At 37.6% G+C, this 26,868-nt stretch overlaps 1 pseudogene; it reads right to left on the bottom strand.

The window, feature by feature from the left end:
* Window positions 1–7,379: 7,379 nt before the first annotated feature.
* The window catches only part of LOC112933935 (proteinase-activated receptor 2-like), a 121,484-nt pseudogene continuing 101,995 nt past the window's right edge, over window positions 7,380–26,868 (bottom strand).

The raw sequence follows: 26,868 nt of genomic DNA, 5'->3' as shown, positions 1-26,868 counted from the left end.
CCTTTCCTCGCTGAATTAATCCATCTTTCATCATCTGATACAAGAAAAGGTGAAGTAATGAATATAAAGTATGTATTATAAAATGCACATTTTATTATGATTAGGATCATACTGTGATTCTGAGCAGGTGAATGTCTTGCCTTATGACCCTTCTTCCTGCATAACCTGTTTCCTTTACTCCATGCCTTCCTCCTGTCAATCCCTCTGCATGAAGCACCTGGTTTACTATCTTATTCATCCTTTAAGACTTAACTCAGGCACTCTCTCCCCCCAGCAGAGGCTCTCTAAACTCCTGATTGAATTTCTATGTACTTTGCCTTCCCAAATGTATATCTCTCCTTTTATTCACCTCTTTTCAAAATAAAAATCTAGGCATATGTCAGACACCCTAGTAGGCCACCACATTCTGAAATTCATCCCATGCAAATAGTTTCTAATGGCCCAACGCCTGCATGTACTAGGTACTCATAAATATTTCCTAGGTTAACTCAACTAATTCTTGCTTTTGCTTCTACCACGTTCTCTATTTCATTCTTGTTCTCCTACACACCTTTTGGACATAGTCATTTGTTTTCTCTACCTCTTATCCCATTTTTAGCTTGAATATGACATAAATGATAGTCAATTGGGCAACAATTGACAACAATTACAGCAACAATTACCTCTTGGTTTCCTTTATCGTAGCGTCTTCTGGAGTGGCTACTATAAAAGTGTATGCAAAAAATGTGAAGCAGTAACTGTCAGATGAGAAAGGGGATGATGTCAAGCTATGCACACACTGTGACGTTGAGCTAGGAGACCATACACAAATATAGGGGGGTAGAAGAAATGGGGAAGCTGGTGGCACAAAGCTGACAGGGCAAAAGATAGTCTGGTCCATCCCTCTGCGCCTTTTCCTCATCTGCATATAGCCCCATGGAAAGACACAGAGTATTGGACTCACCGTGGCACCTCGGTCATGCTTCTCTTTCTGCATATACAGAAAGGGAGGCCCCAGCAGTCTGATGACCCTTAGTAATTACCCAGCCATCCTGACTCGGGTGCTTCTGATTCCTGATTCAACGTATAAATAATTCACAAAGCAATTTCCAGGCTACCATGATAGTGTGACATGGAAATCAATAAAGTCTTGGCATAAGGACAGATGATTTTGCAAACTCTGAGTCTCATCAGATGGTTACATCACTCTCTGGCTGTTGAACGTTTCCTCTCATCACTGTCAAGATGCCGGGTTGATTTATCAGGAAAAAGAGATAGCAGTCACCAGCTCGCTGCTGTTAGCTGATTATTGTGAGAAAACAGGTTACAAAAACATCTGGTTTGTCCCCTTGCATTTACCTGTTTATTCATGCATGGACTTTTGTTCTAGGGGGTAACTCAAGCATATACTACTCAGTTCTAGTAATTTTTTTTTTTTCAGTTCTAGTAATTTGAAAATTGCTCCTGCTGAGATTTCAACAAGTTGTTTTCCTTCTAGGGTTTAATCAAGACTTGTCTTTCACAGAATTAAGTGGCTTCCATTGTATCAGATACACTGTAAACAATTTTCTGTGTTATACCTTCAGGGGTAAGTTCAGTATGTTTTTATTTATTTTATTTTTTTAAGATTTTATTTATTTATTCATGAGACACACACACACACACACACACACACACACACAGAGAGAGAGAGAGAGAGAGAGAGAGGCAGAGACACAGGCAGAGGGAGAAGCAGGCTCCATGCAGGGAGCCCAACGTGGGACTCGATCCCAGGACTCCAAGATCATGCTCTGCACCAAAGGCAGGTGCTAAACCGCTGAGCCACCCAGGGATCCCCGGTTCAGTATGTTTTTAAAAGCTCCAAGTCACCCAATTTTTTATTTAGTATCTATTACCACTTGCAACTCTCCAAAAGGTGTAATAATAATAATAATAATAATGGCACCTTGTAGTTCCTTTCCTCTTGAATAAAACTTCACTTGTCTTATAGAGTACATAACCTGAAAGAAAATGCCCTGCTGTCGTTCAACTGAAGTCCTATCTGGACCCTTTCATGTGCCAGTTGCAAAGCATTTTCACACGTTATCTCACTTAATCCTTATAATTTAATGACAACCCCTTGTGAGTATAGCAGTATTTCCAGTGGACAGAGGAATGAACATTGTCTGAGAGATAATCCAAATTCTTAGGCAGGGGATTTAGAAAGAGGCGGGGCCAATGCCTAATCCCTTTGACCTAACTCCAGTGCCCTTTGTATTGTCTAGTAACCTGTGGCACACATGTGGTCTCTCCAAAAGGCAGAATCAGGTTCTTCCATGTTAAGAGAATTCCAATTTTGTTTTCTATTTAAAGTATGCAGCTCTGGGAAAGAAATCGTGATTCACTGGAGAGAAGAACAGCAGCCACGTCTTCTTTGCTAGTGATGACTCTAGGAGTAGCTGTAGAAGCCCAACTCAGTCCACCACAGCATAACTGGAGGTCCTTAGGGGCCTCTTAGAGTGTCCTCAGATGAAAGAGGAGCACAAAGAGAAAAACTTTTTTTCTACCTCCCTTCTTGGTTCCCATCTCTGACATTGTCACATGAGATTTGAAGCAATGAACGATGACCCCTTTTGTTACCATGTGGGCAGACATTTCTGGTATAAAGAGGATAGTTTCTGAAAGGATGGAAAGCTCCTAGGACCATGATAACAGTGAGTTTCCAAGCCAACCTCATCTACTTCTGGACTTCTTGTTAAGTAAACAAACATATGTTTGTTTAAATCGTCTTCATCAGATTTTCAGTTATTTGCACCTGACTGGATCCTAACATACACAGCTGTCGTTCATTTGCAGTTTGGGAGACACTAATGAATAAGATGTTCAAAATGCTCAAGGCTTAGTCCACCACTCCCAGCCCCATCAGGTGCTTTAACTTACCCTGAAGATCTATATTAGCCCTGTTTTGGAATAACAGCTGCCCTCAAAAAAATTAAAATAAAATAAAATAAAATAAAATAAAAAATAATAAATAAATAAATAAAATAATAAATAAATAAATAAAATAATAAAAAATAATAAATTAAATTAAATTAAATTAAATTAAATTAAATAAATAATAAAATAAAACACTCTATGCCTAGAGTTGTCTCAGTTGCACAGGAACCTTTCTTTGTTCAACTCTGCCTGCTTGGTCCTACCCTTTCCTGCACATTTATCTTCTCCAGAATTGTGTTTGTTTTATCTTACTTTTTTTTTTAAAACATTTTATTTATTGATTCACGAGAGACACAGAGAGAGAGAGAGGCAGAGACACAGGCAGAGGGAGAAGCAGGCTCCATGCAGGGAGCCCAACATGGGACTGGATCCCAGGTCTCCAGGATCATGCCCTGGGCCAAAGGCAGGTGCTAAACTGCTGAGTCACCCAGGGATCCTTTATCTTAGATTTTTTATCTGCTCCCCTCCCACACCTTGCAAGCTTTTGCCTCCTTCTGATTCTTGACTGTTTACATTCTAAACCTTAATCTTGATCTGAGCTCTGACATTTGTATCCATTTGATTATAGTTTGGGACTTTGGTTGTGATTACTTGGAGTGTGAGTCATTGTTTTGTTTTGGATCCTTATAGGAGAAAAGAGCTAACTGACACTGATTGAGCATCTAGTATGTATGTACTAAGTATCCTGATTAGGAGTTTGTCATATTTAATTCATAATAACTATTTCACAGACATCTTACCTCCGTTTTTCATTAGTGAAAATTTCAGAGTATATGTGAACTACCCAGGATGAAAGCTCTAGAAGTAATATATCCAGGAGTCTAACCAGCTGAGATGGACTCCAAAGTCCGTGTCTTCTGACTTATACCAAGACACAGTATATGACAAATTCTTCAAACTTTATCTTCCCAAATCTTTCCTTGGTTGGTTCAACCTAGACCACGCTATTCTGGCTTCTAAATTCTTTCTGAATCTAATATTAGAAAAGCACAGAAAAGTGATAAATGTGTGTCACATATTATCCTCTCTATGAAATGTCTTAGGTCCTTTGTGTCATATTCAGGCAGGTCCATTTAATTTCATTTAATTAGTACACACTAGTGAAGAGAAGTAGTAAATCTTTTAGCTAAGTCACTCGGTTGAGAGTCACTACTTGATTTTTGGTATTAGCTCTTTGTTTAAAAAAGTACCAACAAGATTTACCTTACTAAAGTTGTCATCTATGTGTTTCTTGGATATACAGGTCTACTTTGTGAAATATTTGGTCTAAATGTGACATAATTTGTAATATACATTTGTTTGATGATACTCATCACACTTTTATATGTTAATCAAAATTTGTCAGTAACCCAAATTCCCGTAATAAAGTTTTGGCTAAATAAGTTATCATCCTATACCTTTTATAAATATTTTTTTATTTTTGTTTTTATTTTTTTAAGATTTTATTTATTTATTCATGAAAGACAGAGAGAGAGAGAGAGAGAGAGGCAGAGACACAGGCAGAGGGAGAAGCAAGCTCCATGCAAGGGGCCCGATGTGGGACTCAATCCCGGGACTCTAGGATCAAGCCCTGGGCTGAAGGCAGTGCTAAACCACTGAGCCACCCAGGCTGCCCTATAAATATTTTTTAGATAACAAGTTGTCACATAGTATAGCAAAATTAAACATTGAATGTTAGAGTTCTAAGTTACACGCACTAAAGAGCTTTATATTCATAATGAATATACATGTTTATGTGCGTAGAATAAAAGACTGCATGGAAATACTACCAGAATGTTTTTTGTAATACGATGCTGTTCAGCACAGCTCTTGGTGAATCTAGCTGCCTTACAAGATGCTGTTTATTTTAATTAGTTTCTATAAATTGTCTTGCATTTTCTGATTTTTCTACAATGAGTAGATTTTATTAATCAGAAAATGAAATCTTGATTAGGGGAAAAAGTGACTGATTTTAAGTGATTTGTATTAATGTTCCTTACGTAGTAAACACCTTACCTAAGAAAAATTTAAAAAATTTTTGATTTCTAAAAAAAAAAACACACACACAACTTTTCAACAGCATGTATATTATCTATACCATAGTGTAATTATCTCTTTAAAAAAATTAATACATTTTCATATTACAGTGGATGAAGAGGGACAATACTCTAATTGTGAAGCCACTGAGGTTTCTGCAAAGGGTTACCCTACCTGTGGGCTTTCTCTAGGTCATTCCATGTCAGTGATAGAACTGGAGCTTGGCATTTTTCATACTGTGATGCAATACAGTTGGACAAACTCAATAAGAGGTGAACGAATGATTTATCAGTTTATTTTTATTTTCACTTTTAAAAGTTTTAAATTCCAATTTGGGCAGTCCGGGTGACTCAGTGGTTTAGCACCACCTTAAACCCAAGGCACGATCCTGGAGACCCGGGATCCAGTCCCACGTCAGGCTCCCTGCATGGAGCCTGCTTCTCCCTCTGCCTGGGTCTCTGCCTCTCTCTCTCTCTCTCTCTCTCTCTCTGTGTGTGTCTCTCATGAATAAATAAAATCATTAAAAAAAAGTACTGATTAAAAATTCCAATTTGTTAACATACAGTGTAAAATAATTTCAAGTGTACAACATAGTGATTCAACATTTCCATATATTACCCACTTACAAAAACATGTGCAGGTTTTCATGTGGACACGTTTTCAGCTCCTTTGGGTAAATATGAAGGAGCATGATTGCGGGATCATATGGTAAGAGTGTGTTTAGTTTTATGAGAAACTATCAAACCGTCTTCCGAAGTGTCTGTACCACCTTGCATTCCCTCCAGCAATGAATGAGAGTTCCTGTTGTTTCACATCCCTGACAGCATTTGGTGTTGTCAGTGTTCTGGATTTTGGCCATTCTAATAGGCATGAGGTATTCTCTTTACTTTGCATTTTTCTCATGATATACAATGTAGGGCATCTATTAATAGAATTGGCATATCTTCTCTGGTGAGGAGTCTGTTAAGGTCTTTGGTTCATGTTTAAATTGGGCTGTTTCCTTATTGTTGAATTTTAAGAGTTCTTTGTACATTTTGGGTAACAGTCCTTTATCAACTATGCCTTTTGTGACTGTTTTGTCACAGTGTGTGGCTACTCATTCTCTTGATATTGTCTTTTCGGGAACAGAAGTTTTTAATTTTAATGAAGTCTAGCTTATCAATTATTTCAGAGTTGCAGACTTCAATTTATCATGCAAACTTTCAGTACCGTTATCTATAGACAAGGCCTAAGTGCTGTTTAGAAGAAATTCAGATTTGTTAGCCTGCCCTGCTCGAAGAAAGTTTCTCTATCTAAAATATAGCAGGTTTGTGCTTTCTGCTTCCACTTAAAATGAAGCAGTTCTTACAGAAATCTGGAGGTCTGAGAATATGCTCAGTATCTCTAAGCATGGTAGCATTGTACTTAGATTTATCTTACAAATAATTTCCAGGGAAAGGCATAAGTTGGATCTGTAAGAGTCAGTTGTCTAGATGATGCATGTTTGAAAAAAAAATGCATTTGACCTTAAGGGCCAATGTGATTCAAACAGAAAAGCAAAATGCTTTTGATTAAATCATATTGATGAATATACAAAAAACCATAGTGAATAAGAAAAGAAAAATCATTGGGAATATTTCACCCTGTGTGGGACTTGTTTATCTTGTTTACTGGCTCTTCCTTGGTGACATTTCTTGTCTTATTTTACACAATTTGAAATTTCAGTGCAACATTATTGACATCAGTGATATCATTGTCATAGATGAAACTTCTTCCAATCCTTTGAGTCTATGAATACTTGATCACAGATTCAGCAGGAGGAACACAAACATGAGTGAAAATCAAATTAACATTCAATGCAGTCTTCCTACTGTGGGTATTAGAATTTTGCTTGATGGTTTAATACCTTATAAGAATGACCTTCATATCCTGCTAGATATGTAATTTCCGGAAACTAATTCCATTATATTATGGCTGTTCATGTAGTAGACTGGCAGCTACCTCAGTGATTTTTAAAAAGAACATTTAAAAAATTGCCTTCAATACCGAGCCAGTTAGTTTTCTGAGTCATCAAGATAAGGAATTACTGGAGAGCCTCAAACGTTTTGACTTTTCTCATTCTGAGGCTAGATTTTGTTCATGAGTTTTTTTGTGACAACCTTTCTATGGTTATAAACAGCATAATCAGAAGTCCAAAAATCTATTTTAATGAGTTTGCCAAAAATGTAGGCCCTAAAGTCAGGAAATCCCAAACTTGTCCATATTGTGCATATTGTATTTTAGATGAGTTTAAATGTCTAAATATATATCTCATTATACAGTGTTTCAGTGGAGAAAAGTCAGGTATTTTATTTTGCTTTTTAGCATTTAGTGCGCTTGAATTGTCTTCTAAATATATCATTTTAAAATAGCTTTGGGTGGTTACTCTGTTAATCCAACAAGGAAAGCTGAAGTTTTTTTAAAGCAAGTGTTACCACCCTGGTAACACTGCTGAAACCTTCTATAATACAGAAATGGTCAACTGCTCCTTTACCAACGTGGCCTCCCCTGGAAGTGTCCTCACAGTATTTATGTAGTATCGATGTTGATACATCGTCTTTAAATAGTTCCAGACTCCTTGAGATCTCACTGTCTGAAAACTTGATCTCCCTGGGCATGGCAGGGAAGTGGTGTGATGCTGTCACTATGCTTGTCTTCTGTGGTTTAATATCCACAAGTCTATGATGTCGTGCTAAGGACCAACATTAAGTAAGTTCAGGAAAGTATAGAATTTCAGGTTTGGAAGGGATTTTCAAGGTTGCTTTAAAAAACCTTTATTTTTAAATAATGATAAGTTTACAGGAAGTTGCAAAAAACAATGGAGAGAATCCGAGGCCATTTATTTTAATGACCCACCTTGCCTTTTAAGACTTATCCTTCTAGAGCTGAGGAAACTTCTGAAGATTTACCCACCATGAGCTCAGTGTTAATGAATTTTATCTACACATAAAAATTTATATATATTTATATATAAAGCTTATAAATATGTAAAGAAACATAGTTTTATAACATGTTATATCTCATCACATATTATGATGATACAGATATTAGTATTAATTATATATTTATGAAATATGTGAAAATGTATACATAAAATTTAATTGCCTTGAACTCATAGCCAACAGTACTATAACTCATGCCTAAAGGAAGCTTATCTAACACTTGTATGTTCTCCATAAAATCCATCATTGCCTTCTTTGAGGAACACCACACAGCACTTCAGCACCATACTTGGAGGCCATTTTAAATAGCAGAATCACCAACAAAAAGCATAAAAATGTGAAAAATGTGGCCCTAAAAGGAATGAGAAAAACACATTAACTAAGAAAGATAAAACTTCGTTTATCTTCTGAGAGCTAAAAATCTTTTTTATTTTAGCTGGGAACTGGGCATGGTTGGGGAGAGGGGGACTCAACATTTTCATGGTTCTGCACATGTGTGTAAAGGACCATGAAAAAACTCCAAGTATTGATCTGGAGATTGTAAATACATTTTGCCGCTGAATTCACAATGTAGAATCTCTGGCTAATGAGGATCCCTGTAATAATTATTTTTGCCTACATGAATGGGCTCTCGTATGGACTCCTGAAAATATAAGTGTACCAGGTCAGAGTGTAAAGTAATGAAACTAATTTTTAATGTGTGTCTTATGGAATGAAGGTCCCACTCATGTGTCTGCTTTTATCTCTCCTCCTTCTGCATTTGTTCTGCTCTGGACTGTGAGCCTAAGATCCCTGAACACCGCAGGGTCTCCCGTGCTTTGGGGCTCTTGTCCGTGGACTGCCCCCATCTGTGAAGGGGCAGAGTAGAGTGGCAAAGCCTGCAGGCTCTAAAGTCCTGAAGCATCAGGGTGACAGCTCAGCCACTGCATCTGTGTGACCTGGAATGAGTCATGTGTCCTCTCTGGCTGCAGTTTCCTTTTCTATAAAATAGTGATGAGAAGAGCATTTAGCTAAGAAGTTGTGCAAATTAACGAGATCATATTTAGAGGACACTTTGCACAATGCCTAGCACTTAGTGTAATCCTAGATTTCTTTGCCTGGTAGGATTCTTCTGCACGCCCGTGTTCACGTCACTTTCTGTGTGAATGCTTTGCAGATTCCCCAGGCACAGCTCATCATTTTTCCTCTGTGTTCTCAAATCACTTCTGTCTGTAATAATTACAGCATTTGAGGAAATTCATTGCAGACAAGCCTCCCGCCCTATAAGCTATGAGGGTAGAGAGAGGTCCCTTCAATCTTTATTTCCTCTCTGCTCATTGTGGAACCAGGCACATATAGCAGGTGTTCAATAGTACTTGCTAAATATATAAGGTAATAAATATATGCATTTATAATTATATATTATGTGTAGTATATTAGTATATGTAATTAATATGTAATATATGAAATAAATATACTTTCTTTTTTTTTAAATTTTATTTGTTTATGATAGGCACAGAGAGAGAGAGAGAGAGAGAGAGAGGCAGAGACACAAGCAGAAGGAGAAGGAGGCTCCATGCACCGGGAGCCCGACGTGGGATTCGATCCCGGGTCTCTAGGATCGCACCCTGGGCCAAAGGCAGGCGCTAAACCGCTGCACCACCCAGGGATCCCTATACTTTCTAATTTATATATTATACATAATTTATGATTATAAATATAATTTATAATTCTATAAATTTTGTAATATATCAGCATAGTGATATAGAATTATAGTAGTGATTGTATTATTAATGTATTATATATTAACATATAACTATGTTGTATGTTGTATATAACTGTGATTGTTATTAATATATTGATATATAATATCTTTGTTAATTCAAACCACAAACATTGTACAATATATTAATTTAAGCCTAAGCATATACAACAAATGATGGGGGATCCCTGGGTGGCGCAGCGGTTCGGTGCCTGCCTTCGGCCCAGGGCGCGATCCTGGAGACCCGGGATCGAATCCCACGTCGGGCTCCCGGTGCATGGAGCCTGCTTCTCCCTCTGCCTGTGTCTCTGCCTCTCTCTCTCTCTCTGTGTGACTATCATAAATAAATAAAAAATTAAAAAAAAAAAATTAAAAAAAAAACAACAACAAAAAAAAAAACAACAAATGATGTATTCTATACCCCAACTCTCCAGAATAGAGTTTCTCAAAGTATGATTGTAGTCATTTGGGAAGTTTGTCAATGATAAAATCCCCCCAGATCTGCTGGATACACATGATGTTTAATAAGCTTTCCATGTGATATTTGTCGGGTGGGCAGCCAAAACTTTCAGGATAGTCTCATGAAATACTGGTATGCATTAGGACGTAAGTGCTTTGGTGACGTCGGGGACCATGTGTGTTGTACTCAATACGATATCCTCTTGCCTAGAACAAGGTACAATAGAGCACAATAAAAAGTTGCTCATTAAACATTAATTGTGCAGATAAAAAGCAAGTTCAGAGTTTCCAGTAAGTACTATGGATTGTGTTAGTGAACTGGAAGTCCCCACTGGTTCTCAAACTTCACTGTCGTTGACAATCATTGAAAAGGAATCTCTAAGGGGCGCCTGGGTGTCTCAGGCAGTTAAGGTCTGACTCTCAATCTCAGCCTAGGTCTTGATCTCAGGGTTGTGAGTTCAAGTCCTGCATTGGGGATTTTCAAGATTCACTCTCTGGAGACTGAGTCAGTAAGTCTGGGGGCTGGACTGAACCACTTTTTTTTTAAATTTAATTTATTTATTCATGAGAGACACACATACAGAGAGAGAGAGAGACAGAGACAGAGAGATAGAGACACAGGCAGAAGGAGAAGCAGGCTCCATGCAGGGAGCCCAACGTGGGACTCGATCCCGGGTCTCCAGGATCACACCCTGGGCTAAAGACAGCGCTAAACCGCTGAGCCACCCAGACTACCCTGGACTGAACCACTTTTGGCATGATTTTTAGCATGGTCAATTTTTAAACTGATAAAGTGATTCCAAAGGAAGTGATTATTGCTGCATACCTTGAAAGTTGCAGTTTATCATCCAAGCAGTGATCCAGTGATTGAAAGCAAGTGTAAACAAATCTTTGCTATGTGGTTTAGCTGTGAGATGTGCACCGGAGTTTATTTCTGAGTTTAATACTCAGTCTAATCAAAACTTTAAACAACGTGGGCCACCAGATACTGGGGGCTCTGCAGCGTTACTCCAATAAATGCCCAACAACCTGCGTGCATTCACAGTATGTTTAGAGTAAAAAGTGTCATTTAAATTTTATCCTGAAAAATACACATACATACATACTTTTCTATTCGGGACCTTAAATTCTCTTCCTAAAAGAGGATAAAGATGGATCGGCTCACCCTCTCCTACACATGTAGCACTTAACCAATGAAAGACAATACTGAGACCTTGGCCTCTCAAAATATCTTCCCTCTCGTTGGATATCATGATTCTTGCATTACCTTGAGTTTCTGATGGTGGTTCTTTTTTGCGAAACTTGTGTTTTTAGGTCCTTTGCAAGACTCTTGCTTCCGAATTATCCATTATGTCTTCATTATTAAAAGCTACACATACCTGCTGCTTTGCTTGCTGCTTGTCAGGCTTTTGAAGGAGAAAAGGCCTGTGGATGCTTAAGGGTGGTGTGTAGGGACTGGAGGAGTTCCTACCCTGGCAGCAATGGGAAGGAGAAAGCAGAAAAGCTGATAAGTTTTCTGCTTCTGGGCTGTGCTAACCACAGAGTAATTCAATGCTCTTCTGCTTTTATCTGTAGCTTGAATGTAGGCACATTAAAAAAAAAAAATCTCTATGGAGCTTTTGTGCTTGATGGATTAAAAAAAATGTTTTATGACATTTATAGAGTTTCCATGAGGGAGGTAGGGTAAGTCATTCGATTTATTTTGCTGATTAGTGGTGTAGTAAACTGTTCCATTAGAATAATAGATAATAATAATATTTTATTGCATAATGTTCCATCCTTCTCTCATGCTATCATGACCATGATAAAATGATCATCCTTAATTATCTGATTTTGCAATTTAAGTTGAAATTATCAGTGAGTGTAAATTTTTTAGATGCCCATTGGAGACCAAAGGAAGACCCCACACTTATTAAATATGAGTTTCATTCGCAAATAACAGCTAGATTCTTTTTCATAATTTCTTAATAAAGGGAAATAATAATTATTTAACCTTTTCCTGCACATGGGGATAGGTGCTTTTCCCCGCTTATTTGGGAAAGGTGAAGCCAGGGGTCCCATGATTGTCAAGAGAAGCTGGTTGTCTGGTAGGGACTGAGGAATAGGTCTTACTATTTTCTGATACTCTTGCTTTTGTGTTTGGACTTGGAGGGGTCATTATATTTGCTTGCTTGCTTGAAAAGTCATACATGTTCATGGCATATGATCTCAAAAATTCAAATAGTGACTAAAAAAAAAATCTGCTCCCACTCAGTCTTTTACTTTAGTTCTCTTCTCACAAGGCAGCTGTTCTTGACTAACTTTCTGGTGATATTCTATGCACAAATAAATGTCTGTGTTTGTACATTGTTTTTAGAAAATCACAAATGTTGGCATAATATACATATGTTAAAATGTACTTTGCATTTTTTCCACTTAACTATATATTTGTTCCCATGATTACCTTTCCTTTCCAGTCTAACTAGAGGTAATAATTGTCCTCGTTTCACATTTGTTCCCCTTTCTATGAACTTATTCGTTCAACTGTAAGCACCTTATCTACTGGGCTCTCCATCTATTCAGGCCATCAAATAACCTAATGATAATCCCTAAAGAAATTTCTCTTGGAGCCTTCTGATCAGTTCCTTTTAAAATTGCCTGTCATCAATACCTGGTGCTAGCTATCATCTTGGGATCTTCCTTCCTCGTTCTGGAGATTTCATTACTTCTCTCCTGTGTGGGAATCCCTGTTTTTTTCCATTCTTCCTGCTATTTGTTTTCCCCATCATTTTGGTGAAGTCTATATACTTCTGTACTCTCCTGAGAAAGAATGTGTAGGATAGAAATTCTTTTAAGATCTCGAGTATCTGAAACTCTCTTTTATTTCATATTTAGTCAATAGTTTGATCAAGAATTATGGGTTGGTATACAAAAAAAGAGTTAACATAGTAGGCCTGATAATGTAAACCTTAGAAAGTCCTGCTTGCAATGATGGCCCTTGACTGGTGTCTGCAAACTGGAATTGTAAACAGTTTCCTCTGATATAAACGTTCTCTGAATGATAAGAGTACTTTACTAAGTCTTAGCTGTTTGTGCAAATAATATGGTTTATGCTGAACACCTGCTTTCTTTTTTGGGAGTCTGGAATTTGGTACATGCGAAGCAGAAGTTGCTTCCATGACCAGCTTCTGGTAAAAAAATAAAATAAAAATAAAATAAAAATAAAACTTGGGAACTTCCACTCTAATGAACTTCTCTGGTAGACAATCTGCCACACGTGAAGTCACATGTGAAAGGGTTAAGCACTGCTTGGAGTTCAACACGTCATTTGTGACTTCACTGGAAGAGAACTCTTGGAAGTTTGAGCCTGATTTCCTCAAGACTTTACCAGATGTGTCTTTTCTCTTTGCTGATTTTTGCTTTGTACCCTTTTGCTGTTAAAAACCACAGCAGTGAGTACAATTATATCTGGATCCTGGGAGTTCTTCTAGCAAATCTTTGAACCTCGGGGTGGCCCTGGGTACCCTTCTGATAGAGTTGGAAATTGTTTTCCTTCAGACTCTGCTTGATACTGTCCATTGCCTTTTAGCTTTCATGTTGTCAAGAAGTCAAAAATCATTCCTATTGCTAACATTCATAAGTAATATCCCCATCTCTTCACCCTTCTCCTTCTCCCCCTCTCCTTCCTTCTCACAGTTTTTTTTTTTTTTTTAAATCTTCACTTTGTTCTTTGGGTTCTGAAATGCTAAAAGGTCATGATGATCGGCCTTGTTGAGTATTTATTTTCTTCTACTCTTCTGGTCTCTTAATGAATCCTTTTAATCTAAGAAATATTTGTCATTTATTCACAGAGAATTCTTCATAAATTAGTTTTTATTTCTATTTTTACAGTTTTCTATTTCTGGATTCTCATTATTTAGATATTGAACTTCTTATTTAGTGTGATAAAATTCTTCCCCTCCCTCCTATTTTCCATATCTTTGGGTAATTTCATATAAATTTATCTTTTATACTATAGTATTATTCATTTCTCTAGTAATATATTTTATTTTTTTAAATATTTTATTTATTTATTCATGAGAGACACACAGAGAGAGAGGCAGAGAGAGAAGTAGGTCCCTGCGGGGAACCTGATGTGGGACTCCATCCCAGGACCCCAGGATCATGACCTGAGCTGAAGGGAGAAGCTCAACCACTGAGCCACCCAGGTGTCCCCAGTTCTCTAATATTTTAAATTTATAAGAGTCCTTCCTTGTTCTCTGAATGTTCTTTTTAAATGGCTTTTTTTCCTTTGTTTTTTTTTCTTTGAGTACATTAGTGTTTGCTATTTTAAAATTATAGTTCCCTAAATGAGTCTCTGTTTCTGCTAGCAGCACTATTGCTACATGATCCTATTGGTCCTTGCTAGGAGTACTATAGCTACATGATTCTTATCTTCAGATATTTGCTAATCCTTGATTATCCATGTTCAAGACTTGGACAATAAAAACCTATCTGATGTCTCTGAGCTGATGGGTTTCACTTTGAAACCCTTTAACTGTGGATTGCACTTTAGTGTATCCAGCCGGGACATTTCCTTGGATTGTCTAATGATGAGAGTTTCATTAGCCTTTTGGGTTGCTTAGAATCCTTAGAGAAGGAATTGAAGGGCAGAAGAAGGTGTGAATCTCCTTATTCTGGACACAAATATTCACTTAACCTCTCTGTGATCATGTGATATTTCTATCCTCAACCCCATTTGGTGAGGTGCCTTCCCCAAGGTACTAGGTAATTCCAATATTGAGGACAATGGTTTGGGGATCTGAATTTCAGACAGACTGTGACCCATCTTTTTTCTTCTTTTTTGGCCACTATATCCTCACTTGCAGAGGTAATTGGTATTGTTAACTTCTGAAACTTCTGGGGTTTTGTTTGGGGTATAGATCAAGTTAGTTTTTAGCTTTGTTCACTATTGGTCATGATTGAGTCACTTAGGTTTTTCTGCTGTTGGCCACAAAAAAAGAGCTTTCTCAATCACCTGCTTACTAGCTACCAGAATTTATTGTTTTTATCATTCTCTTTGTCCTTATAAGTTTATGCCCTAAAAAAAAGATCTTAATGTTGTTTCAGAGGGACTTTTGGAGAGAATGAAAGAAAAAAATATGTGCTTAGAATGCCATCTTAACTCAGAATTTTAAGAAATTATGTTCTTATTCATGCATAAATATGTCTTCTATCTTTGAATCTTTTTTTTTCTCTCTCTTTTTTAAGATTTATTTATTCATTTATGATAGACATTGGGGGGTGGGGGGCGCGCAGAGACACAGGCAGAGGGAGAAGCAGGCTCCATGCAGGGAACCTGATATGGGACTCAATCCTAGGATTCCAGGATCAGGCCCTGGGCCAAAGGCAGACACTCATCCACTGAGCCACCCAGGCATCCCATATCTTTGCTGTTCCTAGTTTTGCTGTTTTGCTAGTGCCTAGCACATTATCTGGTGAATATTAGGCCTTCAATATATGTTAATTGAATATATGCATATGTATGTATTTGTAAACTTATATGTATGTGTCCAAATATATGTCTATCTATATACCATATATATTATGTGTGGTGTGTATGTGTACATTTTTTGATGATCAGTGAAAGAAACCCAATTAAACAAGCGTAAGCCTAAAAGGAAGTTAATTGGCCTATTTAATAAGAAATGTGGGTAGCTCTCAACACAAGTGAATCTTGGGACTCTAATGAAATCATCAGCTATCCTGTGTTCTCATTTTCTTTCTTTTTTATTTTTTTAAGATTTTATTTATTCATGAGAAAGAGAGAGAGAGAGGCAGAGACACAGGCAGAGGGAGAAGCAGGCTCCATGCAGGGAACCTGATGTGGGATTCGATCCTGGGACTCCAGGATCACACTCTGGGCCAAAGGCAGATGCTCAACCACTGAGCCACGCAGGTATCCCTCATTTTCTTTCACTTAGTGTGTCTGCTTTCCTCAGTTTGGGCCTTATTCTCCTCTTTAGGACATGGTACAGGCAGAATGATTTATATACTTTAGCTCTGTGATTCTTCTAGTACTAACTTAAAAAGTCCCAGATGAACTTTCATTGTACTGGCCTGACTTACATGTCTGCTTCTGAAACAATCACTGTAACCAAGAGAATGGAATATACCAGGACTTGACATGCTGTGGTCCATGGGCCACATGTGACCTACTATCTGTTTTTAATTTTTTAAACCTTAAGCTAAGAATGATATTTTACATTTTAAAATGATTAAATTTTAGATGTCTTTTAAAATCTCTTGATTTTTGGTCCTCTAAGCCTAAAATATTTACTCTGCAATTTACTATGATTGGCTTAGTCTGAATATGGGTTATGTACACACCCGGGCAAAGGAATTAAATAGAATCATTATCAGCCTCCTTAGAGTTAAATGTTTATGGAGGAAAGCAGTGGCTTCCCAAATAAAGTATACACCCCAAACAGTCAAAGCTCACAAACATCCACACGTATGGGTAATAATATATCCCTGAGTATAAAAATTGTTCCTATTGATGTTACAGATCCACATCCAGATTCATGCAGATGCTATATAATTAAAACAGTTTCTATTCTTCCAATAACTTGAAAGCTATTGTACAATGTTGTAGCACTTTGGGGAGAAACGGTTCCCCTATTACTAGGACTAAAACTCTACAGTAGCTTAGGATGAGATAGTCTTTAGGTTTGGTTAAACAAATATTCATTTGCATCAGTTTTTGAGCTTCATATTGAAAAAGAGAACTAGCCATTTGACCTGAATCAATTCAGTTATTCATTATTTATTTGAATGCCTGTCTGACACTGGGCCAGGCACTGGGCAAACAATAGTAAACAAGCTATGGTTCCTTCCTACATTAAGCGTATGGTCTAATGGAGAGTTTGAAATTCACATAACTTTCTCAATAAGTCAAGGCCCTTTTCAACTGGCCTCACTTGCCTGATTTATCCAGCCCTCCATTCGTCATCTTACCCAAACCATGCATGTGGCCAATAACTCCAATAACTGAGCCCCTCTAGGAGCACAATCACTCCTCCTGTCTCTAGACCCTTTTCCCTTCTAAAAAAGACTGCTTCTTCATAAATGCGAATCTAGCATTCTCCGTAAGTCTCAGCTTAAGGTCGGTTTGTTCTCGGTGTATCTCAGCTATAATTGAGAAATTTCCATAGCACCTAGAGTGTGAATCATACAACCCAACGCTAGGTGATTTACCATCTTATCATTTTATCTTTGATTTTTGTTTGAACATTCCAAGTCTGTAATTTAACATTTATAGTCTTTTCAAAGTTTCCCTTAAAATTTAGTGTTTCACCTTTAAATAAATAGGTTGATTTAACCTAATCTGACCTTTGGGAACCAAGATGTGTTATTATTTTTTAAATATTTATTTATTTTAGAGAGAGGGAAGGGAAGAGAGGGAGAGAGGGAAGGAGAGTCTTAATCAGACTCCATGCTGAGTGTGGAGCCCAAGGTGGGGCTTGATCTCACTACCCTGAGATCATGACCTGAGGCAAAACTAAGAGTCAGAGGCTTAACTAAATGTGCCATTCAGGTACTCCTGAAGATGTGGATTTCTATAGGATTGTCTAAGAGAGACAGGAGAAAGCCTTGATGAACTCATTTTTGTCAAGTGAAGAGCCTTTTGAATGTTCAAACAAAGAAGAAGAAGAAGAAGAGGAGGAGGAGAAGGAGGAAAAGAGAGAGAAAGGAAGCAAGAAAGCAAGAAAGAAAAGTTCTTGGCATACAGTGGAGATAAGACTGGCCCACATGTGATAGTTCTGTGGTGGCTGCAGCCCTCTGCTTCTATCTATTTAGCCACCACATGTAGGAACTCCTGCTCTGAGAAAAAGAAAACAATGCAACAATATTTCCCAATTTCCACTATTTTTCTATGTATAATATCTGCTTATTAATCAAAAATCACTCAGCACAAAAAGGAAGAATATAGGATCCAAGTTTAATTGGGGATGTGGACAGAGGAAGGAACCAATCCATAGGTGAACCAGATATTGGAACTAACAAATGAAGATCTTTAAATTATTATAAATGTTTAAGGATTTCTAGACAAACATAGAATGGGTCAAAAGAGAAATAATATCAGCATAGAAAAACTTTAAAATAACATAAAAACCCTTGATATATAAAGCAAATATCTAAAATAAGAAATAAATGGTTTTAAGAACAAAATACTGAAGAACATTTAAGCAAAGTGGAAAATAGCCTAATTCAAATTATATAAAGTGTAGCACTTGAAGGAGAAAAGACTAAAGAGAGTGTTGGATAGCAATAGAACAATTAATCAAGTGGCCTAGCATGCTTGGAAACCTCAAAACAAAAGAATAAGAAAGTGGGACAGAAAAAAATATGTGAAAGGATGTCAACTGAAAATTTTCAAAAATTGATGAAAAACACAAATCCACAACTTAAATTCCAGATAAATATGCTGATATCCCCACCTTTGCACATCATAGACTATTAGAAAACATAAATCTACATAAATCCAGCTGTAATATATGTGATAAATACTAACAAAAATAATTAGAAAATAAAATTTAAAAATACTTAGAAAATCATAAAAAAAACATAAATAGGGATAAATCTTAGACCTCATTGAAAACTAAAAAATATTTGAGAGAAATTAAGGAAGATTATATGTACAGATAGAAATGAAACTATAAATATAAGTGAGGTAAGTCATAGAATTTATTTTGGTAGATTCAGAGGATTTAATATTGTCCACCCCCATTAATCTATAGGTTCAATGAAATATCAGTAAAAAAAATGCCACAGTTTTTAATACAAATCATCAAGCTAATCTTACAATCTGTATGCAAAAGGATAAAGTTGGAGGACTTATGTTACTTGATTTTAAAAAAATATTTAATTTAGAGAGAGAGCACATACACAAGTGGGGGGGAGGGGCAGAAGGAGAGAGAAAGAGAGAGAGAGATAGAGAGAGAGAGAGAGAGAACCCTCAAGCAGACTCCCTGCTAAGCATAGGGCCTGATGCAGGGCTCAGTCCTGTGACCCTGAGATCATGACCCCAGCTAAAATCAAAAGTCAGACACCCAACTGACTGAGCCATCGAAGTGCCCCCACGTAACCTGATTTTAAGATAAAGTACTGAAGACACTATGATTCCGGAGAAAGGATAGATCATTGCAACAGAAAAGAGTCCAAAAATATACCCATATACATGTAAATATAGAGAGAGTCAAGTATTTGAAAAAGGCATCAATGAAGAAAGGATAGTTTTTTCAATAAGTGCTGTATCACCATCTGGATATGTGTGGAAATAAAGTGAATCTTGATTCATACTCCCTATGATATATAAAAATTATCATGAAATGGATTATAGTCCTAGATATAAAAGCCAAAATTATAAAGCTTCCAGAAGAGAATTCAGGAAAAATCTTAGCAAACTGGAAATCAGGCAGAGTTTCTGTATGGAACTTCAAAGGCTCTAACTATAAAAGAAAGAAAAAAAAGTAAACTGGAGTTAATTGAAATTTTAAACCTTCTGTTCTCAAAAGACACTCTTAATTAAAAGTAAGAAAATTCCAGTTTCTAATCTAACATGTAAAGAGCCTGGAGGTTGTCACAATAAGGAAAAACTGAACAAACTAAAAATCAACAACTCTTCTTAGATGCATCAGAGAATTGAAGTCCCAAAGCAAATAGCTGTCCTGAAACATGAGAGAAGATATAGAGAATCAAATTTATGAGGAGCCAAACACTTCCCTGTACCCAGCAACTGGCAGGAATACTTAAAGGATAGTTGACTAATTGCCTGAGGCTGAGTGGACTAGTTTAAGAGATTAAACCTCCTGAGGGTGCATGTGAGGAGGCCCCATATTTTTGTGTTTTATTTCGAGGACCCCCGCCAGGTTGTCATGGGAATCAGAGAAAAATCCCCTCTGGCTTCCAGAAAGGGAGAGGAAAAGCAACAGTTTTTGAAAAACTGCCAGAGGATTCAGATCTTAAAAAGGCCAAATTTTAAAGGAATATAAGAAATAGTGAAAAGAATTATAAAGGAAAGGAGGGGAACTGAGTGGGAAAAATTAGAGAGGGAGACAAACCATGAGAGACTCTTAACTGTGGAAAACAAACAAAGGGTTGTGGAAGGGGAGGAGGGTGGCGGGCTGGGGTAACTGGGTGACAGGCACTGAGGAGGGCACTTGATGGGATGAGCACTGGGTGTTATATGTTGGCAAATAGAACTTCAATAAAAACAAATTTTAAAAAATCCAGTTAAGAATGGGCAGGAGACATGAATAGACATTTTTCCAAAGAAGACATCCAGATGGCCAACAGACACATGAAAAGATGCTCAACATACTGATCATCAGGAAAATGCAAATCAAAACCATGGTGAAATATAATACCACCTCACACCTGTCAGAATGGCTAAAATGCAAAATGGTGCAGCCACTCTGGAAAGCAGTATTGAGGTTCCTCAAAAAGTTAAAAATAAGACTAGACTACCCTATGATCCAGCAATTGCATTACCAGGTATTTACCTAAAGGTTACAAAAATGTTCAAAGGGGTACATTTACCCTGATGTTTATGGCAGCATTATCAATCGTCAAACTATGGAAAGAGCCCATGTGTCCATTGACTGATGAATGGACAAAAAAGATGTGATGTATAGTGTGTGTGTACACACATATGTGTATACATATATATACATATAGGTGTATACACACACACATATATATAATGGATTATTACGCAGCCATCAAAAAGGATGAAATCTTGCCATTTGTAATGACATGGAGCTAGAGTGTATTATGCTAAGGGAAATAAGTCATCCAGAAAAAGACAAATACCACATGATCTCACTCATATGTGGAATTTAAAAAAACAAAACAAATGAACATATGGGAGGGAGGAGAAAGAGAGAGAAAAACTAATCATAAGAGATTCTTAATGATAGAGAACAAACTGAAGATTGTTGGATGATGGGTGTTAAAGAGGGCACTTGTGAGGATCACTGGACATTGTACATAAGTGATGAACCACTGAATTCTACTCCTGAAACAAACAAATAAATAAATAAAATAATAAAATAAAGGAAACGATTTTACCACAACCCAACCAAAGTGTGTTTTACCAAAGCCTAACCCATGTGGGGAAAGAAAATACCCAATTCCAGCCCCCTTTAGCCTTTGAAGTAGGGAAAGATAAATACAAAGCTCCACTGCCTCCTAGCCTTCCATGTTGGGAAAGGCAAACATCCCACTCCAGGTGGCACCAGCTTTTCTGTCTCACCTCAGGGATTGGAGACAACTGAGGACTTGTGAAGGTCCTGGGCCAGAGAAACAGAGTAGGAATATGGAAATAACCAAGATGTCCTTCAGTAAATGAATGTTGATTACAAAATCAACATTCAACAAAATCAACAATGGGTACATCCATTCAACGAACTATAATGCAGGAATACAAAGAAATAAGCTTTCAATCTATGAAAAGGTATGAAGGAAGCTCAAATGCATGCTACTAAATGAAAGAAGCCAGTCTGTATGATTCCAACCATATGACATTCTAGAAGAGGGAAAGGTTTACAGACGGCAAGAAGATGAGTGGTTGCCAGGTGGTGATGGGGAGGGAGGGGTAGGAATGAATAAGTGGGTAAGTGGAGCCTGGCTATTTTTAGGTTAATGAAACTATTCTGTATAATACGGTAAAAGAGGATACGTGACATGCTTTTGTCAAAGCCCACAGAGTTGAACAACAACAAAAAAAAGTAAACTCTAAATTACAGTCTTTAGTTCGTAATGTGTCAATATTGATATTCTATTGCCGAAGAGCGTACCGCATAAATACATAATGTTAGGAGGAGGAGCTGTGGGGGTTGAGCATTTGGAGCAGGCAAAGGGTATGCTCTACTTTCTGCACAACTTTTCTTTAAACCTAAAACTGCTCTAAAGGGTAGTCTATTAAAAAAGAATAGGAAGCTACAGACTTGGAGAAAATATTCCCGATATACTCATCTGACCAAAGACTCAAATATATAAATCTTAACTCTATAATCAATGACTAAAAAGCAAGCAACTTACTTTAAGAATGGCTAAAAGTCTTAGACATTTCATAAAAGTCATGCATTAGATGGCCAATACTTGAAGAAATGACAGTACTTGCCATGAAAATGCACATAAAAATCACAGTGAAATATCACTGAATAATCGCTAAAAATGCTAAACTCTGAAAGACTGGTAATACCAAATGTTTGCAAGGATGTAGAGCAACGAGATCTCTTGTACATTCTTGGAGATGATATACCCACTGTACTATTCATTTTTAGTCAATCATACATCTGCTTTATGATACATCGATTTCACGCCCAAGAAAATTAAATCTTATTTCTCTGAAAATACTTAATCAAAAATATCAACTGTGGTTTTACTCCCAATTGCAAAAACCTTGGGAACAACCCAAATGTCCGTCAGTGAAAGAAGGGATAAACAAAACAAGTACGTTATTTTCATTCAGGGGAATAGTATTCAGCAATAAAAGAGACAAACTGCTACAGGAACGTGAAATCTCAAATTTTTGCTCAATGAAAGAAGCAAAAGAGCACACTTTCATAATGTTTGAGAACAGGCATAATTTGTGAAGATAGAAATCACAATAGTGGTTGCCTGTGAGTGATGAGGTTAGACTGTTTTTATAAATAAAATCCGATTGGAGCGTAGATATGCTCATTTGTTTATGTGTTGTCTATGGTGGCTTTCACAAGACAACAGCAGAGTTAAATAGTTGTGACAAGGACCATATGGTCCACCGAGTTGAAAATATTTTTAAAAAGTTTGTTGACCCCTGGTATAATTGACCAAGAAAGATTAACAAAATGTTGATCATTGTAGAGCTTGGCCAATGGGTACATGGGAATTCATTGGACTCTTCTCTCTACTTTTAAGTGGTTAAGAATTATGATAATTTTAAAAATTAGGAGATCATGACCTTGACTAAGACTTGCAGGAGTTTGCTGTGGCTACACAATTTCCTAAAAAGCTTGGGGAAAGACAGTGGAGCCCATGCTGGGGAAAATAAAGGTGCTAACTGGAGATATCCCTGAGTGTGATGTACAAGCAGGCAAATGTTTAGAGAAACCTATTGTGAATTCTAATTTCTTGGGCTAGATTTTACACTGGACTGAGTGGCAATGCTATAAACTCCAGAAAGTCAGAGAATTGCTTCTTGTTCCACCAGCAAGAAGGACTGTGAAATGGTAAGGATTTGGCCTTGACGCTGGGGGAGGAGTTTTTGATAGGGTGAGCTCTTGCATCTGTGTGGTTTTTCCTTCTTTCTTGATCTTCTGGCCTTTTCCTCATTTGCAGCATTTTCCTTTTAGAAGGACCCTACAGTTCTTTTGAAGCTTGTGTGTAATGAAAATGCTAGTGTATCCCCTGCTTGGGGTGGGAGTAGGAGTCGTGGATTATTCCCCAGCCAAACATGGCTAAATGTGGATTTGGCGTAAAGGGATGCTTGGTGTGCGTGGCATAAGTGAGTTTTCTTTGGGGTCTTAGATAAGAAGCTATTTTCCTTGACTTGTCTTATGCTTGTCTTGACTTGAGGCAATTTCATGGTTGCAAGATGAAAGTCTCTAGACCAAGATCAGATTGAAATTCTAGATAAAAAACAAAAAACAAAAAAAAACCAAAAAAACCATTTGGTTTGCTTCTGATTAGGCTTTGGGGTGGACTAGGACCCAGATTAGGAGATGAGACCACAGAGCATTCAACAAGGGCCTTGTGGTTCAGACCTCCAGATAGTATTAAAGACCATTTATTAGGAATGTACTCATTACTTACTTCCTTTCTGAAGCTGTGGCTAGAGTAGCCAGCTGGTAGAGGATTCAGGTTTTTGGGACCTTAACCACATTCTCTTTCTCCTGAGATCCAATCCTTGATAGCTTTTATATGGAGCCAACCCAATAAATAAGTCATCTAATTAACGACCTTGATACATGAAAGGTGATAAGTACTAAAGGCATATTTGACTTTATTACCTAGCCAAGGATTGGGCCTTGTATCAGGACATTTCTGTACTTTTGAGATCATTGCTATGTCCTAAAATTGCAAATTAAGTTGATAGGATTTGGGATCATTTGTAAATTTTACTAGGAACCTAGCTCATTCACTCCTTCCAAAAGGGACACTTTTTGTGTTTTATGCAACCATATCCCTCAATGTCAGTTCTGAAATGATGAGTCTTCTGGAAAATTCACGGGTTTCGAGCTAAACTTAGCACCTCATTTTTCAAGGCAATTAAACATTTTCCTCTTTTTCTCCCTTCTATATTTCTTTATGTACTGAGAATAATTAGCATTAGTAAAATGGAACCTCACTTTACTAAGTCAAAGGAACAATTCAGGAGTGCAACAGGGAGCTATTATTTTTTTTTTAAGATTTATTTATTTATTCATAAGAAAGAGGGAGGCAGAGACATAGGCAGAGAGAGAAGCAGGCTCCTCGCAGGGAGCCTGATGTGGGACTCGATCCCCAGGTGCCGGGATCATGCCCTGAGCCAAAGGCAGACGCTCAACTGCTGAGCCACCCAGGGGTCCCCAGGGAGCTATTATTTAAGAACAGGTAAAGACCTCAAGAAGTTTGGAATCCAAATGATAATAGACATACATTTAGTTCTGAAGGTAGTTTAAGTATCATTAATAGGGACTTAGGGATAGGAAACAGAAGTTGGCTTAGGACTGAAGTTCCAGGAGTGATTTCTATTTTTAAATGTCTTTAGCAGTTGCTAAACTACTGTTTGAAAACCTCTTATTTAAGATTAATTTTTTTTGGAAGGGCATATATCAGTGATTGCTGTGTCTTAAAATGTGCTGCGTCTAAGGGGACAAGACGTTAACCTGCAAATCTTAGACTTTTTAATAGAATTTAGTGTTTGTATTATGCTTTGTAATTTAATGCTTTCATTCCCTTGCCTCATCTAGCCAATACAACCATGCTGCGAATGAGGTATTCCTGACATCTCTTTTCTAAAAATGGGGAGGAAACTAAGGCTGAGAGGTTAACTGGAAAAGCAAAGGTCACAGCAAACAAGTCTTACAGAGCTTTACCCCCGGTCTTCCCATCTACAGTCTGTGCTGGTCCTACTGTCCTCTGCAGCTAACGTTTTAATTAGAGCAGTAGCAGAGACTACTTGACCTTAATGTCAAATACAGGAAATCCACACTCCTCACAGTGGTAGCACAGAACTGCAAAGATGATCACGCCGGCTGAAAGCGTGCAATGAAAAAATCAAGAATGTTCCGTGCCTTGCAAAATTTTTTGTTACAACATTAAAAACTTTGTTATAATTATATGGGGAAATAAATAAAACTAACATTTGGTGCACTGTAATTTAAATCATTAGGCTTTAAGAATTAACTTTTAAAAAAAAAAAGATTTTATTTATTCATGAGAGACACACAGAGAGAGGCAGAGACGTAGGTATAGGGAGAAGTAGGCTCCCCGCAGGGAGCCAGATGCGGGGCTGGATCTCAGGACCCTGGGATCCACAACATGAGCTAAAGGCAGATGCTCAACCACTGAGGCACCCAGGTGCCCCAAGAATTAAATTTTTTGGTAAAAAACAAGAGTATCAAGGGTAGTTTGAATAGTACTTGCTTTGTTGTTGCATAACCTATGATATGAAGTGAGCATTTTGTCTATGCCTTAGCCAGTGGCCATTGGCTATACTCCTCTCTAGGTTTGGATCAGCTTCCAACATTTAATCCTTTCCTCTTTTAAAGTTAGAAAACATCTCAGAAGCCCCTTAATCTGAAGATTTTCACCAGTTTCACCTTCTCTGACTCATGTCAGTAACTTTGCTCTCAATAAATTCCCCCCACTGCGTGTCTAGAGTCTCTGCACCGCCCCACAATTAAAGTTGCCATGATCAGCTATTTCCTCCATCACAGGACTTACGCTGGATTTGATTTTCATATCCAGAGTTAGCACTTGGCACTACTTTGCTGTGCTTTTATCTTTCTTGGTCAGGTCCCTCTTTTGAGTAGCTGTGTTTGTAAAGCATCATGCAGGTCCGCCTCTGGGAGGGGAGGCAGCGTGACGGTACATTTGCTGCCAATGGAGGGATTGGGTAACAAATGCACAACGACTCATCACTGTAATAAGGTGAAAGATGTAACATGCTCAGTCACTAGTCCTGATGCACATGTGCTTACCCAGTGATTTGCAGACTGAAGAGGTAGCCGCAAAGTGTATACCCTATGTAGTTACTCATGGTCAATATACTGTGGTAAATGAAATCTGAATCTTGTTTTTTAGGGGACTGGTGGTATTCAACTCTACTATGGAATCTGAAATTTGTGTTTTTCAGAGCAGTAGCAAAGGTATATGATTGATCATATACAATCATATCATTTGGGCCTATGATACTCTAGTGACCACTGGCTGAAATCTCAGAGTAAGGAGTCCATGGGAATTTAGAAAAAGAAGGGGAAATGCTGAGGAGAGTTAGAGCGATGAGGAGAGACCACAGGGTGGATTAGGTCAAGGGTATGACACATGCTTACAGAAAGAAAGGCAGACTGGAAGGTGACTCCAGGCTAACTTCACCTGCTTCATAATTTGGCCTTACACAAAAATACCACACTTACTAGAAAAACCTAGTTTTTGAACTGGAGAAGACACGTTAAAACTGTCCTTAAAAATAAGCAATGAAACGCCGGGACACCTGCACCCCGATGTTTCTAGCAGCAATGTCCATAA

This window comes from Vulpes vulpes, chromosome 6 (assembly GCF_048418805.1).
Source record: "Vulpes vulpes isolate BD-2025 chromosome 6, VulVul3, whole genome shotgun sequence".
Classification (NCBI taxonomy): domain Eukaryota; kingdom Metazoa; phylum Chordata; class Mammalia; order Carnivora; family Canidae; genus Vulpes; species Vulpes vulpes.
The sequence above is the reverse complement of the archived record's forward strand: the minus strand, read 5'-3'. Positions and strand labels throughout refer to the sequence as shown.